This window comes from Triturus cristatus, chromosome 11, assembly GCF_964204655.1.
Source record: "Triturus cristatus chromosome 11, aTriCri1.1, whole genome shotgun sequence".
In the NCBI taxonomy this organism is placed as follows: domain Eukaryota; kingdom Metazoa; phylum Chordata; class Amphibia; order Caudata; family Salamandridae; genus Triturus; species Triturus cristatus.
Window position 1 is genome coordinate 956,760,597 of NC_140594.1, and position 20,360 is coordinate 956,780,956.

Here is a 20,360-nt window from a genome sequence, read left to right on the forward strand (position 1 = left end):
CGATGGGCGAGAGAAAAAGCCCTACCACCCAACTACCACTTTTTTCAGTCCTGTGTTAAATGACTGCAGATTTGGGCCCTTTATTTCCTATAGAAAGAGGAAATCCTGCAGAAGTGGACTTTAGGCCCTATTATGTATGCTGAGCATTTTCCTGGTTAGCGCTCGGTGCACCTTTCAAAAGATGCGCCCAGCGCTAATCAGGAAAATGCTCGGTATTATAGTGAATGCACTTCCCCTGAGGGCAGTGTATTTAGGTGAAAAACCGACTGGCTGTTTTGAAGCTGTGCCATGTTTCACACTGCAGGTGGCAACCTGCCTGCACTTTGAACCCCTCGAAGGCAGGCGCACAGAGAGTGACTGCACCCACCTGCAAGGGAATGTCTGGGGGGGTCCATGGGACGCGTCCCGCCTCCAGAGGGCTGCCATCGGGGGGCGGACTGATAGTGCACCACCCATGCACTGTTAGTGCACCTCCTGACAGCTTCTTTGACTCTGTGCCCGCGTCTGGTATCAGGGCATGCTTCATTGCAGTGAAGGACAGTGCAACATCCTCCCTTCCAATTCTCTTTCATAGATGATTATTATATCTAGAAAGGGACCCTTCATCTTTAGACATCATTATATCTCTCTTATGTCTATGAGGGGGAGACCCAGGACGGCTGAAGCTGTCCCAGTTCTTCCCCTATCAAGTACATATTAGAAGACAATTAAGTCATCGAGGTAATAGAAAGATTCTTATGCTTGTAAAACATGTCTTCTCAAGGCAGACAGGATATTCTTGTATTATGTTTATGGATGGAGGACGACTAGAGCAGCTGAGCTGACCCTGGCCTGGTTCTTCTCCAGCCATAAACATAATAGAAAACTATTAGGCCTGAGGAGATTATTGCTTTAAGTAAATCACATACTAGCACACATGTCTGTCCTACAGCGCAGGACATTTAAAAATGGAAGCCAATCACGTTCTCCATAGGTAGGGCCTCTTCTTCCTGTAGGGCATCAAAAGGGGAAAAAAACACTAAAATAAATACTCCTAAAACCACAAATTCATGGTGGCATGCTAGACACCCTGTGAACCATGAACTGTTTGGAAATTTAAGCTCGCACTGATAGAAGACAAGTGCAGACAGTGTGTTTTTTCTCTGACATAAACCATTTCCAATGAGACATTCTGTGAAGCACAGTTTCATTAATGAGGTCTGGGCGTGATTACAACACAGGCCATGATTGCATAGTATATCACGAGAACAGTTGAGTCAGCAAGACAGTTTAAAGGCATTTTAGGCTCCGAACAGAAACATGTTTTTCTTTAATGTTCACTTACAGTTAAGAAATTGCACTAAAAGAATGTTAATTCTTTCGATGCTACCTATCTGACCTTTGCTTGTACCAGTTCAAAGATGAAGCAATGACTGCTTTCAGCATGTAATAAGCAACCCCCAAGAATACAGATAGCAAATGTCTTATTCATATAGAGCAGATAACTCTGCAGTAACAGATCAATGCAGAGCGAATTTGAACTGGGAGCTGGAACCTATAGAAACTCCATCCCTTAGGCGTCTCCCACTACAATTAATTCCATCTTCTCTTTTCTTGCAGTCAGTTGTGTTCCATTGAAAGTGGGGTCACAATTCTACGTCACTTCAGGTTTGACAACTATGGGCCCAATTCACAAAGCTAAAGGTGCACCTGAACTCCAAGTTTAGACCTGAAGTCCAAGGGCCCAATTCACAAAGGTAAACGTATACCTGAAATCGAAGTTTAGACTTGAAGTCTAAATTTAAACCTGAGATCTAGGGGCCCAACTCACAAGGGTAAACTTAGACCTGAAGTCTAAGTTTACCTTTAGGAATTGGCCCTTAGACTTCAGGTCTATACTTAGACATCAGGTCTAAGTTTACCTTTGGGACTCAGACCCTATGTTCCTATGCTATATTTTGTTACAAATACATTCTATCATTCTACACCCGTCTTGAAGCTGGTATTCCCAGGTTTCTGTGTTATTCCTCATTCAGTAGTAAATAAATTACAACCCCCAGATTTAGATGCAGGTTAACATCCTGAATCACAGTTTCAGACCCTCTGGTATTTCTTCACCTAAATACATAGGACCGCATAGTTGGAGCCTATGTGCAACAATCAGAGACAGACAAAAGAGCTAGCCAGGGACATTGCAAAGGTACGCCAAAGCAATCACAGAATACTTGTGTTGATTGAACGTAATAAGAAGCTATAGTATAAAGAAAGGAAGGAACAGGCAGAGCCTGCTGGTGTAAACGTAAGTGAAAAATTGCTGTGTCATTAATAAGGTGAAGCAAGTGGAGGGATGCAAGAAGAATGTGAATAACTGTCTGAAGAAGGTGCTTTGAGGAAAGCATAGATTCTGCTGTTAGATGGAAGAAGGGTGGCAGGCAGAATTGATGTCTAAAGAGTGATTTTGTCAGCTTTCTGGCATGTGTGCTTCATTAAGGCACCCCCTCCAAAGTCACGCGGGTGCCTTGATTCCAGACATGGCATCTTGCAATTTCCTTGGTGTAATGATGCACTGGGAAAATGACTACAGGATGGCTGCAAGCTTGTGGCCACATAGGGTAATTGTAAAATGGTGATCCTGGGATTCTGCATCCAGTGCCACCTCATCAACAATAGGCAGTAATAAGCGACACAGGAAGACATGGAGGATCCACTGAACAATCCAACCATCTATCGTCCTCTGAGCAGTTTAGATTTAAGGAAGCATTCAGATAAGATTGCTGTATGTATGTTCCAGGAATCCACTCTAATACTGTTATAAAGCGTGTTTTTTTTCGAATAGAGATTTACAGAAACGTCCCTTTAGTTAAAACATATAGAAAGATTAGTTCTCGTCAAATACATGATCAGTGAGATAATTCAATAAGATTGGAATGCTGGCCTGTGCAAAGCAAATGGAGAACTTGTCAATTTCCAGAGAAGACCTATTTACATCAGAGGCAGCTGAATAATTCATTGCCTCCAGGTAAGAGCAGCATGAATTGCATAAAAGTCTTTCTAGCTTTGAAAGCCCAGATGACACGTTATTTGATAACCTGCACACCTTTCCTTTAAACAGTATCATGTTTTCACTTTCACTAAGCAGCAATATGCCCAATCTAGGAGAGGTACATTTTTTCAGTCCAACTCTCTGTAGAGACGAGAAGGCAAACAAGATTTTAGAATGCATTAGGTCTCGCATTCGCGAGAGTTTAAGATATTGGCGTTGTAAATGACAATGCGTTTTTTTAATGTTTTAAAATCAAAACATTAAAAAAGAAATTGTCATTTACAATGCCAGTTTCTCAAATTTGCGTGAACGTGAGACCTATTGAATTGCAAATGCTTTTTTTTTTTCTTTTGCCCCACCACATGTTTTTGTATAGAAGTGTTTCGCCCGTCATCGGTTACTCCTGTTCGTTGCTTCTTTATTAATGTAGCGGCAACTTGTCACACGTGCATTGGCGCACTTGACTTTGAGTACCAGTTCTATTGCTCACAGTACTATTCTTTTTTGCACGAGGAAAGTAAGGGGCATATTATCAAGCACAGCATTAAAATTATCGCCGCTTTAGCAGCAGAAAACTGCAGCTAAAGCGGCGATAATGGGCTTGATAATATGCCGAGGAGAATTCCAATAGAATCCCATGTTGACACCAGAACATGGGCTTCTATGGGAATTCTCAAGGGCGTATTATCAAGCCTATTATCGCCGCTTTAGCGGCAGAAAAATGCTGTTTCTTGATAATATGCCCCTACGTGAGTTGTCAAGAATCACAGAATGTTTGAGCCGATGGCGGGACTCAAACCCAGTTCCAAAGTCAACAACTCTGTGTTTAACACTACATCCTCTGCACGCCCATCACTATGTATTATACATCTTGTTCATGTGTCTCTGACTCTTTTGCCTACCCCAGACACACCTCGTGCTGGTTCCCCATCCCTCCACCCGTCTCTCCTTCCTCTCTACAATACAAATTCGAGCTACTTCTATTGAGTCCAGAATGGTGCAGCAGCCCAATAGAGCTGTGGCACAAGTAACCATAGGAGGGGAGGGTGGCTCTGTCAATCTGCTTGTTTATTTGGACTGGTCTTACTGAGGTAGCATGTTGCACAAAGTTTCCTGCTGAGAGGCATCTGTAAGGATGAGTAGCCTGCCACCCTCAGGAGAGTCGTGTTGGATGTGTGCTGGACATTGACATCTGTTGAGTAAAATTACGTAATATTTTAAATCTCTTAAGTATCCTTTTAGTCGTTCCTTCCCACATAGGCTATTGTCACCAGGATCTTGACTGCTGTACGCAGGCACCAGGGCTCCGTGAAGCTAGGGCACTATTCAACACGGGTCCGCAAAATAAGGAAAACGCGTGGAGTGGGGCCAGTGGATATTAGAATGCAATGACACTACTGCTATTCAGCCGCAATTATACTGCTACTTGATGCTGCCGACATGCTGAAAGTGACTGTGCCTCTGCCTGGTGCTATTTCGGAGGGTTTACCACCTGCTTTGTGGTGTATACTATTATTAGTTTGTGGCAATTATTTTTTTTTTTTTGTTAAAGTGCCCCATGCCACAGTTTCACTTTAATAGCAGCCGAGCACCTTTCTTTAGATGCGGCTCTTCTAACGAAAGGAGCATGGCCGGCATTAAACTGAAATCGACTTATGGGGCACTTTTACAAAAAATATTTGCATTGCAATAGATCTCATATTTGCGAGAGTTTTTTACTTTTGTCATTGCTAGTGTCAATAGGTCAAACTCTCCTAAATGCGAGACCAATGGCATTGCAAAGAAGCGGCCGCCATTGTCCCGGGCTGCTTGGATAGTGAAAGCGCGCATGGCGTGCTGAATGCAAGGAAAGCATGTCATGCATGCGGTAGGGCAAAATCCATTAAAGAAATTAGGGCTTACAGATGAAATAAAACATACTGTGTCACAACAGAAGTAAAAGGGCCAGATACCATGGGAGGTTTCAAATGAATACAAGGCGGTGGTAAGGAGGGACTAACAAGGCGATTAAGGAATCAGAAGCCAGTATTTACAAAGGACAACAACACAGGGCCAGGGGATAGAAATACATTGAGGCTGTCGTTTGGAACATTTACATGTAATCATTGTTAGAATGGCATAGCTCAATGACATTGTGGCCAATCACAGGTAGACCTGGTTTTATCTGATTGTCTAGGAAACAACTATTATTACATTTATATAACTACCAACAGCATCGCCCCCCTCTCAGCCATTCAGACCACACCTGACCCCAGCAAAAGCTTCATTAAAGAAATCAAAATCAACAACATCACATCATCCATCATTTAAACCAACAATATCTTTCTTTAGAACTTCAAACTCCTGGACAATTCCTTCAGCAAGACACCAACCACACACCATTGCCAATCACAACTCATAAAAACCATGTACAACTCCTTCATGGAGAGAGTTTAAGATTCCGGTAAGAGACAGGGTTGCAAAATGGATGTGGATGAAACTGAGAAATGAACAATGGTTGGAGATTGAGGTGATTTAAGAAATCGGGTTGCTCTTTGAGGGGGTAAAACCCTACTCAAGCAGGAACCCCAATCATTGTCAGGGTGAGACAGCAGTAAACCCCAAATTAACCTGTGATTAACCCTATGGTAGCTTGACACAGAGCTGTCAGGCATTACTTACAGCCAATGTGTAAAGTATTTTTGCAGCACTTCAAACAGTAATAAAGTAAAAATACAATACAGGAAGAATCCCACAATAAATTTGAAAAACAGAGTACATTTTAATAAATTAAGACCGAAATGACAAAAATCCAATCAGTAGTACTAGACAGATGCAATTTTAGAGATTTAAGTGAAAATAACCCCAAAGAGCACCAAGCGCGAACTGTGGATATCTAGTAGCCCGAGACAAAGTCACAATTTCAGGCACACGGCAATGGAGTGCAGGCCAGGTACAGGGAACCAATTGGGCCTATTAAACAAGAGAACCTTAAATTTTGGTTGTGAAGAGTTGTGGAGTCCCAAATTGAATATTTATTGTGGAGCCAAGTAGCACAGTGTCCACCCCCTTGAGGTGTCATGCACCCCCTTCCTCCCTGTCCTGGCCCCAGCTTGTCTGGGGTCACAATAGACTAGTAGCAAACACCTTGTGAGAGTAGTGAGTATCTGAACGAAACAACGGCGGACCTCCAATGCGGCACCTCACCCCAGTTCCAATATTTGTATTTTGCCGTGCAACAAACTCCAGGGCAAAGAAGTTTTGTCGTACAGTACAATCTATATATAATAGTCCCTCGGCTAGACTTTTGGTAAATGGCAGTGTCACGGCATCCTTTAATATATCTAGGGGCACTAGACAGGGCTGCCCACTCTCCCCTCTCCTCTTTGACCTATACATTGAGCCATTTGCTCAATGGCTAAGTGATGACCTGGGCTTTGCTCCCCCTTTCTATTATTAGCAGAGTCAATTTGACTAAAATGTCGATCCTCCCAAAAATCACTTTTCTTTTTAACTGTATCCCACTTTACTTTGAAAAATCACAAATAGATAAGATTCAGAGGGAGATTAACTCCTTTGTTTGGGGCTATAAATTTGCGAGGCTGTCCTGGAAAAAGCTGAGATGCCGAAGAGAGAAGGGGGGCCTTGCTTTGCCTGATATTCAACTTTATGCTTGGGCCTTTCAACTCTACCATGCCCGTATGCTTTAAAAAATGCCGGCCAATATTGGAATAGGAGGGATGTTTCTAGCAATGCTTCAAGGTGCACAGCTACCAGTGGAGGCTTTTTTGTTTAAATTTGGAGATGTTAAGTTTTTCAAAAAAGTAAGGCTAAAGGTCTTGCAGGGCCTGGGTAAGACTTGGGCAGACTTGAGGAGATCGGCCACTCTTGGTTACTTCTCTAGGTTGGCTCCCTTATGGGATTTCTCTGGGGGTCCAGAATGCCTAAGGGACAGTTTGGCAATACCGTTAAGGGAATCTGGCCTGGCAGTTTGGGGGGACCTGATCACAGACGGTGCTCTGGTAACATGGGAACAACTTAGAGAGAGGGTAGGATCAGGTCTCTCTAGGTTTAAATATTTCCAATTGACTAGTTGGGTTCAGGCTCAGACACAAACGATCAAGGGTAGCCTATTAGGGAAGGGTAACGATCTAGAGTACAACCTTGTGACCAGACCCCGAGGGAAGAAGGAAGTTTCCTTCTGGTATCAGGCAGTACTGGAGGCAGTGGACGGAGAGTTTAGCCTTGCTGAGGATTTATGGAGAAGTGCCCTACTCGATCAAGATTGTGACACTTTGTGGCAAACTTCGTGCCAACTTCTGCACGATATAGTAAAGCCGACATGGTTAAAAAGGAGCCATCTGTATACTATACATGGGGCTTATTTTACTCCACTGAAGCTTTCCAAGATCAATAAAGAGCTGTCTGTATGCTGTAAAAAATGTGGATTGGCCTCGGCTTCTGATACTCACATGTTCAAAGAGTGCCCAGCTTTAAACTCCTTTTGGGATAGCGTTGACAAATTTTTGTCAGAGTTAATAGGGACTCCTGTTATTATTGATTATTGATTTATCCTTGGTCTGTTTTGGCCTTCAAGATAATGTTAGAGGCCATGCAAGACCGCTACTTTTTTATGCTGTGCTCCTGGCTAGGAGACAAATATGCATAAAATGGACAGATTCTATTCCTCCCTCCTTTTTTGACTGGCATTCTTCGATTCTGGCGATCTCCAAGTTGGACTTATTGAGAACTGGTAGCCATAATAAGAGAACGTTTTGGAACATATTGAAAACGAGATGGAACCCGGAGTTGAGGGAATAGTTTTTTTTTTTTTTTTTTTTTCCTCCTTGTCCGGGTCCTATGCTGCCTGAATACTCTTAGGGCCAGCCTGGGAATTCCTCCCTCCTAGTGTGGGGGGGGGGGAGGTCCTAAGACAAAAGGCCTTCTAGCTACAGAAGCTTGCAAAATAGAGTTATCTCAGTGGGTGCTTTGGGGTACACATTGGCAAGTTTTAGTGCCTGTAGGGCGGAGATTTAAACTCCTAGTCGCCTACGCCTCTCAGCTTGCTGAGAGAGGGTACGGACTGCTTGAGTGTGCTTTCAAAGCGAGATTGGCGGTAAATGAGGACAATAAAAAAAAAAAAAACAGCGCCAGCCGTTAGATGGTGCCACTGTGCTCCAGATCAAAGAGAGATGTTTATGCTGATAATTTTACATATGAAATAATCAGCATAATCATCGGTATACTATTGGCAAACATTGGACAATGCAGCAAGTATGAGTTTATAGTAAGAAAAATTTCTGTATCCAGCAGTGCGACAGATTGGTGCGCAAGTCACGTGCCTTTTTGGATGCTTTTACATTGAGCTGCGATCTTGGGACGATTTGCAGTAGCTGTTCGCATGCAACAACATGGCCTCTATCAAAATATTATTAATTGACTTTCAAGAGAAGGAGTGCATGCTCACATCCTTTTTCTTTGCATAGCAACAATATCGTCCCTATGAGTGTTTGCACCCCATAGATTACTTGGTTGAACTTTGAAGAAAAGACAGTGAACCTTTATCGCACCGGAGACAGTGAAAAACACAGAACATCTTGGGTAGATGTCATGAAATGAAGAGACCCCTGAATAAGAGCCATAGGGCTCGAAATTCATTGGGTACATTACCATGAGTCTACTTGATGAATTATTTCTCTGCACGTGTCGCTGTTGAAGGCCTGGATGGGCATGCAGTGGACATTTGAAACTGTTTAATAAAGCATCTTGGTAGAACGACGCTGTCTCCGCAGTGTTCATAAAATGTTTTGATTAAATGTGTAATCAGCATAATCATCGGTATACTATTGACAAACATTGGACAAGGCAGCAAGTATGAGTTTATAGTAAGAACAATTTCTGTGTCCAGCAGTGCGACAGATTGGTGCTCAAGTCACGTGCCTTTTTGGATGCTTTTACATTGAGCTGCGATCTTGAGACGGTTTGCAGTAGCTGTTTGCACACAACAACATGGCCTCTAACAACATATTATTAATTGACTTTCAAGGGAAGGAGTGCATGCTCACATCATTTTTCTTTGTATAACTTTCTAAAAGTGTCATTTTTAGAATTGTGATTAAAGATCTAACTTTACCATTAAAAGGGGCATTTAACTACAATTCTTTAAGCACCAAACGAAACCTATCTAACTGTTCCCAATTGAAGTTACAGCTTACTAAATATTATACGTTAAGTCCAATGTTATCCAATGGGGGATGTAGGCCTTGTAGTAGTGAAAAATGAATCATGTCTTGCTTTTAGTATACTCTGCTCCCTGCCCTCGAGTCTGTTCAGGGCCTACCCTAGCGATGACATATGTATTTAAAAGGAAGATTTGGACATGGCAACAGATTTATTTCACCAAGCCAAAATGGCAATTTAAAAACTGCACATGCAGGCTGGAATGGCAGACCTGAGACATATTTGAAGGGCTATGTAAGTGGGTGGCACAATCATTGCTGCAGGCTCACTAGTGCCATTTAATTTACAGGCCCTAGTTACATGTAGTAACACTTTTTTACAAACTTACAAGTAAATTAAATGTATCACTTGGGTGTGAGCAAACTCTATTATGTTTTAAGGGGCGAGCACAAGCACCTTAGAACTGGTTAGCAGTGGTAAGGTGCGCAGAGTTCTAAAGGCCAGCAAAAATGGGTTCAGAAAACAGGAGGGTGAAGGCTAAATGTTTGGGGCTGACCCTGCAGAGAAGGCCAAGTCCAGCATATGGCATGGATAATTGCAGAGATTGAGTGGGCATTCTGCCATTATGATCACCATCCTTGGATTTCTCTGGGCAATCTAGGCATTAGGATGGCAAAACATAGCTCTTCGTGCCACACTGTGAATAGTGTAGTCTTTAGGAAAGTCCTGGGTCATGATATCACTTCTGGAATGGTGTTGAAATGTAGGTCATATGGTGTGACTGATATATGACATCCTGCATTGGCATCTTGTGGACTTTCTAAGCTTTATGGTAGCTCTGGCTGAAGGTGTCCTTCATTGGCCTATTGTGACCATCCTGGGAGGGCATCTTAGTGTCCTCCCTGCCACAATAGTAGCCTTGGCATAAGCGAGCTATTCCCTACATATTGTAATTATCCTTGGTATTATTGTGGACATCTCAATCATGACAAAAAACATCCATAGCATATTTGGCAAGCATTTCTTTCTGTTGGTCACATTAGCAAAACAATGCACATCATTAGCATTTGATGGCCACAACTGGCTTATGACAGCAATCCTCTGCATGGTTATAATCCATGCATATGAGAATTATTCTGCCCCTGGAGCCAGTAGAACATGTGAGAAGCTGATACTTGGGGACAAAACTCGTGGAGTTACTGAAAATCTAAAGCTGATGATTGGATGACGAAAGTTATTAATCAAAATGTAGGCACTTTTCCTGAGCATAATTGAAGAGATATAGACAAATAAAAAGCTTGCATTGGGAAGAACTGTTTGTTGTGGTAAGATAATGTTTGTGTAAACTGCATTTTGTTATCAAAACTCAAGGCTAATATTCTCAACAAAGATTCGGTTAAGGTCTTACACCCATCACATCCCACACTGCTAATAAAGAGATAATTGTGTTTGCTTCAAATTCGATGTTATCTGGAAAGCCTGACAGTAAAATGGAAAACTCAAGAGGCCTCCAAAGAGTTAAATATAGGTAATTGTCCACTTTGCCAATGTCTTAAAGAAACAAGGTCCTCATGGAACATAAAGGTTATCTTACTTCAACCACACACACATATAGGTCTCCTAGACAATGTTCCCTTGCCTTGCAGGGGCCGCTAGCACTGTTAGTATTTTTTAATTTGATTTCTATTGTGTTGGTTAGATGATTGCGAACATGTTAGGTTTGGTAATATTTTTTTAAATACCAAAGAAATGCAAGTATCCCATTTTGGACGGGCATTTCCATTTAGTTCATAAAGCTTTGTGAATGTTAGTTATTTATTAACCTTCCACTGATGTATCACATTGGTTCTGTTTCTTTTCCATTCCAGGTACTTCAAGCTTTGTAAGCAGTGGAATTGCTCTCAGTGGTTAGTGTCTTTTAGCAGGGATCTGATTTCATACCTGCATTGTGTTTTTACATCTGTTTTGATTATGTCTATTAGCCATACTTGAATTACCCTTCTCAGAGCGGCATCACTGTCTCATTATACAAAATTGTGTAAGATTGGATATTGTGGTTAGTATCATGTTTTGTTTTCTACTTTGTACTTATACTTATCTTTTAAAGTCATTCACTTTATTCTGTAAATGTATAATCTGTATATCGAGGCTACATAACAGAAAATTATGTACTGTGGTCCTATGAAGTCATCAGGGGATTCAGGAGACATTATAAATCCGTAACCGGAGGGCTGAATATCTCAGTAAAAAGTAGAAATATCAAGTAATGAACAATATTACACAGTCTAACTAGTACTTTTTTTTCTTATTTCATTTTTATTCTGTCTATTTCCTCAGTCTTGCATCACTGTGATGATGTCATCTCAGTTGTCTATGATTTTCCAATTCTTGTACCTATGAAAGTTTGCTTTCGTCAGGCACCTTTTAGATAAGATCATTTGTATGTCCAACAGTGAATATCGACTTGCTAGGATGTTTTAAATTGTCAAAAGATGCAAATTTTTAAAACATCATATTTTTGGCCATCTTGGTCTTATTGGGACACACTTAACAACTGAAACTAAATTCAGTTTGGGCTAATGTCTTGTTACTTACCGGAAATCTTCATTACCCCAATTAGGGTCCTCCTCGTCCCAGTCCTAACACAGTGAGGCAATCCTGCCTCCTGACAGCCAATCAGAAGGCTAAAATATTTTTCAAAAAGTAACATAAGCCCCTACCACCCACCGCCATGCCTGCTATCAACAAGTCCAGACACAAACACAGCGGGAGGGAGGGAGAGAATAAGACTGGGACAAGGAGGACCCTAATCGGGTTCATGAAGATTACTGGTAAGAAACAAGACATTACCACCTCATGGGTCCTCCTCGTCCCAGTCCTAACATAGTGAGGAACTCACAAGCAGAGACCTAAGAAAAAAAAATGCAGGACACCGGGATCCTTGCAAAAGTACAAAACATAATCAAACAAATGATTAAGAAACAGCAGCATCCAAAACGCCAACAGGAAAACCGGCCACAGAGGCATATAAAACAGCAAGGCGATAATGCCGAACAAATGTGTGAGGGGACAGCTAAGAGGCCGCTCTACAAAACTCCTTGACAGAGACCCCCGCCACCTCAGCCCAGGAAGCGGACACAGAACATGTCAAATGACCCTGCACCAGAGACATAGGAGGCAGACCCACAGACCCACAAGATAGGCAGACCGCCAACCACACATAGCGAGTGAAGGTGGAAGGAGAAACCAACCAACCCTGAGCCACATGCCCACAGGAGACAAACAGGGCAGGAGAAAGACGAAACCCCAAGGCACAGAGGATGAAAAACCGGAGGGTGCGAACATCCAAGGATGAAGGAACAAAGGAGTCCACATCCTCAGGCAAAAGAGGAATGAATCACCTCCAGCTGCAAATGGAACATGAAGGAAACCCAGGGAGTAAAGCCGGGCCCAGCCGCGAAACAACCCCATCCAGCAGAAACTGCAAATAAGGGAAGGAGAGAAGCAAAGCGCCCAACTCACTGAACCGAAGCGCGGAGGCGACGTTCAACAAAAAAGCCGGCGTTGCAGACAACCACAACAAACAGCCTTCAACAAAGACACAAAAGGGGGCAAAAGCAGACCCCACAAAACAGTAGGCAAACCGAAGAAGGCACAACCACAGGAGAGACCGAACATTGAAGCCGAAAACTATGACTCACCAAAAGAGCAAAAACCACCACAGAGACCCAAGGACCCCGACATGCCTGAACCACAGCCCAACGAGCAGACAAGGCAGAAGGGGAAAGGTCCTTCAAAAACCCATCTCGGAGAAAGACAAGAATACACGCTGTATCTCCAACCATGGGTCCAGACCAAGAGAAGAGCAAAAGGAGACAAAAGAGCCCCAACGCACACCATAGTTCTTAAGTATTAAAGGCCGACGTGACAACTGAATGCCACAGGCCACCACAGGAGAACAGCCCAAAGATGCCAACAACAGTCGCTCAAGAGCCAGGCCGTCAGATGCAAGTGACAAAGACAGAGCAAAGATAGGTGCAGACACAGAAGCGGAGTTGGAGTAAAGGGAAGCCGGCCAAACCTGCCCCCACCAGCAGGAGCGTAAACCAAAGGCAGCGAGGCCAAAAAGGAGCAATCAACAGCACAGACACCTTCACCCCCCCAAATCCGCTGCAGCTCCCTCGGGAGGAGGTAAATAGGAGGGAAGGCATACAGAAAGCCCGAAGGCCAAGGAAAAGAGAGAGCAACCCCCAAACCAGAGGGCAGACCATTATGGAACAAAACCGGGGGAGAAGAGCCCCGTGAGGGGAAGCAAAAAGACCGATCCGGAGAGTCTTGATCCTAAAATAAAGGTCCCGGAACAGAGGAACAGACAGACGGCACAAAACAGAGGATGGGAGTAGGTGGTCCAAGCCGTCCGTATGAAAATCCAGACTCCCCAGAACACAAACAGCTCTCAATGCCAACAGATGAAATTTCGCCCAGCCAGAAATCATGGAAGTCAGCAGGACCATTCATGAAGGCGCAAGAAACAACAAGCCACTTGATAGCCGGTACAAACCAACAGACTCGTCCGCCACCAAGGACCACAACGCGGGCCCCCAACCCCAAGGACAAGCATCCGAGGCCAACAAGAGGAGAGAAGGAAGCAGAAAACGCACCCCCTCCACCAGTTTGGGAGAGCAAAGCCACCTATCCAAAGTAGGAACCAGAATAGGGGAGAGAGGAACCAGAGCCACGCAACCTGCATGTAAAGGGCCCCATCGAGTCAACAGAAGAATCACCAAGGACCTGAGGTGCAGGTGAGCCCAAGGAACCACAGCCATAGTGCCAGCCACCAACTCCCAGACCTGCGACCAACCTCGAGCCAGGGCAGAAGGGCGACCCAGCAGGACCTGCAGAAGAGTCAATATGGAGACAACCGAGCCGGAGGGAGAAAACAGCCCCCTGCAAAGTGTCAAACAGGCCTCCGATAAACCAAAGTCCGTGAACAGGAACAAGGCGAGAAAGGCCAGATCCAACATGAACTTCAGAACCTGAAACAAGGCCGTCGACGCCACCACCACCAGAAGAGTGGAAGCAGAACCCAGACAAAAGCAACATAGGGAAACACAGGGAAACCCAGACTCAGCAAAACCCGCACAGCCGGAGCCAACACCTTGGAAAAACCTGGGGAGCAGTAGAGAGGTCGAAAAGACAACACCAGGAACTGGTAATGGAACCCATCCACCAGAAATAGCAGGAACCGCTGACCCGCTGGATGGACGGGAACATGAAAACAAGCAACCTCCAAATCCAGGGAAGCCAAAAAATTGCCCACCAGGATGAGAGGAACGACGGACTGCAAAGGGATCATCCAAAAATAACCCAGCCACACCAATCTGTTCAAAGCCCAGGGACTCAGAATCGAGCGGAAGGAATCAACGGGCGCCAGGACCAGGAATAGAGAGGAATAGAACCCCAGGCCCTGCACTGCCACCGGAACCAGCACAACAGTGCCCTGTGACAAAAACAGGCCGATGCCAGACAATATGGCAGATCACATCACGGGGCCTATGGACAACAGGGTAACCTCAAAAACAGTCCAAAAGGGGGACGACCCAAGAACGGAATCCGGTAACCAAGATCGATGACCGACATGCCCCACCAGACAGAAATCAGACCAGACCAACGATCCAGGGACAACAGAACCAAGCCCACAACAGAACCAAGCCCCCCAAAATTGTTCCTGTTAACAATGTAAACAGGAACTCACAACCAGTGAAACATTAGGATTCGAACACATAACCTCTTGAGGAAGAGACTGCAACCATAACCACCAGGCCACGGGGACTCCACCTGGGCAGAACACTAATTGACCAACACCCAGAGGCAACTGCAGGTGCTGCAGAGGCCAGAAACCAAATGGAATGAAGCCCTCCGACCACGGGCCCGACCATGAAAGGGCAGAGAAGAAGACAGAGTACCAGGAAACTCCAGATCATGGAAAAAAGACAAGTTCCTCCGCATAAACCCTTTGGAGTAAGCCAAAAAAGCCCGGGATCCACAAAAGGCAGCTAACCGACCAAGGTGTCTGAGCAGAGTGAAGGCACCAAAGCGTGGTCCAGAGAGACCTCCTACCAGCAGCCGAGAAGAAGGTTCTCAGGCCAACAAAAGTACAGCAGACAGAAACCGAGTCAAGACCTCCATCTGCGCCAAGACAGGAGTGAGATCCCTCTGAACCGGAAGACAGTCAAACAGGTACCCAAACCCTTAGAATGGACCTGCGAAGCATAGGCCGAAGAAGCGCCAGTACCCATCCTAAAAGAGAAGTAGCAGAAGAACGCCTAAGAGCGGACTCCACCTCCCGCACAACTGGGTCAGCCTGGGAAGCCGCCTCCAAAGACAGAGAGGAAGAGGAAGAAGAAGAAGAAGCCATGGAGGACAAAACAGAATTGACCCCAGGAACCAGAGGGAACTGGGTGACAAAGTCCGCCAGGCGACACCGCTACCCCAGAAAGCGCGGAATCCCCTGCATGTTGACAGCAATCCATACCACAGCCAGAATATCTGTGAGGAAATCATGAAAAGGCAGGACATCTACCAGTGAGGAACTATACAGGAAGTAAAACCCATCATCAGACAAGGACCGAGAGTCAAATATCAGCACTGCACAAATAGGGATCAACATGTTCCGAAAAACCTTGCCTCAGATGTTCTTCCCCTCAGGAGAATTGTCCATGGCATCATAAACATCCCAGCCTAGTTCGCAGAAGGCTCAAGCAGCGCACCCTGCACAGCAGACTGAAATAAATTCTGCAAACAGACCAGGAAAGTCGGAAAAGGACATTACGCTGCATGGATAAAGATGTCGCAGGCACTTGAGAGGAATACTCAACACCCATGGCCACAAGTAGGAAGAGCAAAACATACAGGAAGCCCATCACACACCAGGAAGTGACCAGCCACTCCACATTAACACTGTCAGCAAGCAACCAAGACCCGTGGAACACGAGACTTGGAAAACCAAAGGGACAGCCCTGCTGCCTCCCCCACAGCCCCAGAACAAACAACCATGGCCGCGGGAGCCAGATGGTGCTAGAAGACCCCAGCACCGGAACGACCCTAGGCCAGTCCGCCGCCATCTTGTTACACATGCCGGCTTCCTTCTACTCTGGCTCCATCAAGAGATGTGCACGCGCGCGCGCATGGTGGCGTGCTTTCACTTTAAACACGGTGTGCTTTTACTTTAAGCAGTGCACGCGTGCGCGCGACGGACCCAGAGTTGAAGGAAGCCGGCGCGCACCTCACAGGAGCCCCAGCCCTGCCAGCCTCTCTCAAGCAGCTGCAGCCGCCCCGACGCCGTGTAACACAGGAACCCCAGCCCGGCCGGACTCCCTTCAGATGACACGCAGCGATTGTTACCCACAGCACACGCTATGCTAATGGATCACCTTCAACATCGCTTTGGATGCCGCTCCCATTCCAGTCTATTTTTTTATGACACTCCTCGAATCGTTTAGCATGGGTAGTTGTCACCATGCGCATACCTCACCCACACTATGGAGTACGTTCTGCAGATGTGCCGCCAAATGTCATACACGGAATTCCTGGTACACGGAAATCCTAGAAACAGCGCACGCCAGTCTTGGCTTTTCAAATATTGCTACAATTACTCGCGCTCCCAACGGCATGCACAATGGGCTATGGCCAACAACAGTCCATGGACTGTTAACTCTAACCCGGCCTGCAAGGACTTTAACCTAACAGTTAAGCGCCTCCCATCTCATGCACTGCCAGACCACTAACCACCGGTATCTCTTCACTCACCGCCGGTCCACTCACCATCGGCATGTCCACATAATAGTATATAATCTATCAATGTGGTGGCACTGCAAAGTTCTGGGTCACTAGTAGGTGTGCAGGCATTCCAGAGGCCTGGCCCTGAAAAATTACGCAACCATGCACAAATTCACAAGTTAGTGAATATTCACCTTTATTGTGCATGTATTTTTCAAAACTGAAAACACATGAAGCTTTACTCCTAAGAAAAGCATAAGTAATGGGAACTTGGGAGAAGGGATTTCTCTACAATAAAAACAATATATTTTCGGGGGTCAGGGAGGGACATTTGTGTGTGCAATTCGCATCAGATGTGAGCTAAGAATTTTCCACTAATTGGAAATTTTGCATGCACAGCTCTTGTGGAATGATGTATTCTTGGAAATCCATGCAAGTCACAGAATTTCACGTGTACTCCTAAGAGTCTTTGTAAATCCCATTAAAGTAGGAAATCTACGCCAATCACAGAAGAAAACGTGCAGGAAGATAAGTCTAACCTTTCAGCTTTGGGAACCTGCCTAGTTGTCTCAAAGCAAGCTCTTTCGAATATGTAAAGCCTTTGTCCCTCTCACACATATCTCCCCTGCCGCTGTGTCCCAATGTCTTTTCTCTCCACCTTACACGTTTCTCTCCTTGCTCTGTGTCCTAATCTAAGGCTCTCTGATCAGCCCTTCACCCTTCCGTTGTTATCACATGCAATGTCAGTCATATAGGCTCGGTAGCATGCTATTCTACTGCCCTAAGCGACAGAGGAAAGTCTTCACTGCGTAAATGAAGGGCGTCTTCCTTGAAAAGGCACGCTGTGTGCGGAACTGCCACTTCTCCAACTCTCCCTAGCTGTCATTACTATCAACTGAAAGCTAGTGGCGCAGTAAGAGGCAGGTTAGAATTATCTTGCCTCAGTTACTGGCGGAAATAGTTAGCTTAGATGGATAGCTGTTTCTGCTAGTCCTCTCGGTTGCTGACAGTTACCATTTGATTCCAATGCTTCTGAACTCTTTTTCGCTGCCTGGAAGTAAAAGCACTGGGAACAAATCTACAGGCAATATTCCTCTCTGCTCGCAGCTCGGTCAGGAATAGTTTAGAAAAATTTCTGTTCTGAGATTGCCTTAAAAAACAAACTAAAAAGAATTGGTTAGACTCCAGAATGAACACAGGGAACGTTAAATCGTTCCTTAGTCTGGACATCATCTGCCCAGGTTGCACCTCATTTCCCCAGACATAAAGTGATCTTTTATTGGGCTAAATTTAGGAAACTAAAAAAAACAAGCATTGAAAATGCAATAGGTCTCGCCTTTGATTAAGTTAAAGCCATTTACTTTGCTATACAATACCATCAGTGACGGCCCGTGTAGGGCGTTTTACCGGGGCGGTGACGTGGCACAGAGGAGGGGCAGGGTGGGGGGTTGCAAAATGCGGCAAACGGCCGATTTCAGGTAAGTTACAAAAAAATTAATAAAAGGAATTTCGTTGCGCACGCTGCATTGCATTTGGCGATGCAGCGCGCGCAACAAAATTCGTTATATTAATTTTTTCGTAACTTACCTGAACTTGGCCGTATGCCGCATTTTGCAACCCCCCACCCTGCCCCTCCTCTGCGCCACGTCACCGCCCCGGTAAAACGCCCTACACGGGCCGTCACTGAATACCATTAGCAAAGCAAATGGCTTTAACTTAATCAAAGGCGAGACCTATTGCATTTTCAATGCTTGTTTTCACCTGGGGACAAGCTCAAGCAGAAAATATCGTGCTGGATACCAGTTCAGGCAGAAAATATCTTTCGAAAACTATTTGCTCCTCGAGCCATTTCTCTTGACTATCTTACATAACTTTTTTAGTCTGTAGCACGCCCCATGCTCAATTTGTATTCTCGATACCACAAAAGTAACTTTAAATACTCACAAAACGTCACTAAAAAATTGCCGTTTCTCGCATCATGTTTTTAAATACCGCAAAAAACACTATCCTGATGCTTCTGACTCCATTATGCAGTACATATTTCCATCTGCAAACAATTATAACCTAGAACTTTAGACCCATTGTTCATTACCCAGAATTCATTGGGGTTTTAAATGAAATCGTATACCTGTAACACCGTGCTAGAGACGAAACTGAATTCTCTTCCAAATGCATAGAGTTTGGTAGCCTAACCTACTCGGCTGACACTAAGACCCATGTATGTGCTCTTATAAAGCATTCCTATCTTCACTTTTTTTTCCCGCCTGCGGGATCCGGAGGTTGCAGTCTTGAGCCGCCGTCGGTAAAAAACCCAAGTGGGTTTCACAGAAATAATTGAACTTCGACAACATTCAGCATGGTGAAAATATGGTTTTTGTTCAATCACATCAAAATGAAAGAGTGTCATAACGCACTCCGCCGCCTTACTGCCAGGATATAGAAAGGGCCTGTCACATTATATGGGAACTCGAAATGTGTTTCAGCCAACATGAGCGCGTGCCATGTCTCTAGCGAATAAGCCACAGCTTTGTGTAAAGCTGAGAAAAAGGTCAGTATTAATAAAAAAAAAAACCAGTCATGAACGTGAAGATATGTTAACGCGAATATCAAATTAAGTGGTTTCCGCTAATAAAATAGCCCATCTGGAAGGCAAATGTAGTGAAGCGAAAATTAAAATTGGAATACCTTCAGTAATCAGTGTTTTGGCCAAACCTACTGAGGTGAAAATATATTGAAATAACTACCCTTCTACCTGACCAGGTAACCAGCTGAAGAGAATGATGAGAACAAAGTAATGCTTTAAAGGAAAAGACACACATATGATGGACGGAATGCAGCACAAATCAAAACATTCACCCCAGTCAAGAGATCTGGGTTAAATCCATCATTCTTTTGCTCACCATGCCACCCCAGTTTAGACTTGGCCATATGCAAATCAGTCTTGACCCTGTGCCTCATGGGAACAGTCCAGCCTTAATTGCCAAGCCAGGACCTCCCTGGACCAGAAACAAGCATCCTAGGACCGGTTTCGGGAATTCCCCCTCTTCAGCCAAGATAGCTTGATTCCAGTGGCACAGTGAGCCCAGGACCCACGTCTGGGCATATCTGGCGCACTTAGGGAGAGAAAGCAAAAGACACACAATTGATGGACAGAATGCAGAACAAATCAAAACATTCACCCCCAGTCAAGGGATCTCATTTTAAAGGAGCCTTTCTTTCACCTCATCACCATCCCTTAAATCCATGAAATGCCACTTTAAACTAGATCATTAATAATTTACAGTCATCAGTTCTTTAAAAGCCCGGATCACGTTTCTTCGTCGCTACCCACATCATCCCATCATCTTTATTACCAGCCACTAAAAACCGTCAGCTCATTAGGCGCCACTAACATAAGTAG

At 44.6% G+C, this 20,360-nt stretch overlaps 1 protein-coding gene across 1 annotated transcript in view; it reads right to left on the minus strand.

The window, feature by feature from the left end:
* LOC146785743 (neuropeptide FF receptor 1-like) overlaps positions 1-20,360 on the minus strand; it is a 782,045-nt gene that overhangs the window by 74,259 nt on the left and 687,426 nt on the right. The window lies entirely within an intron of this gene.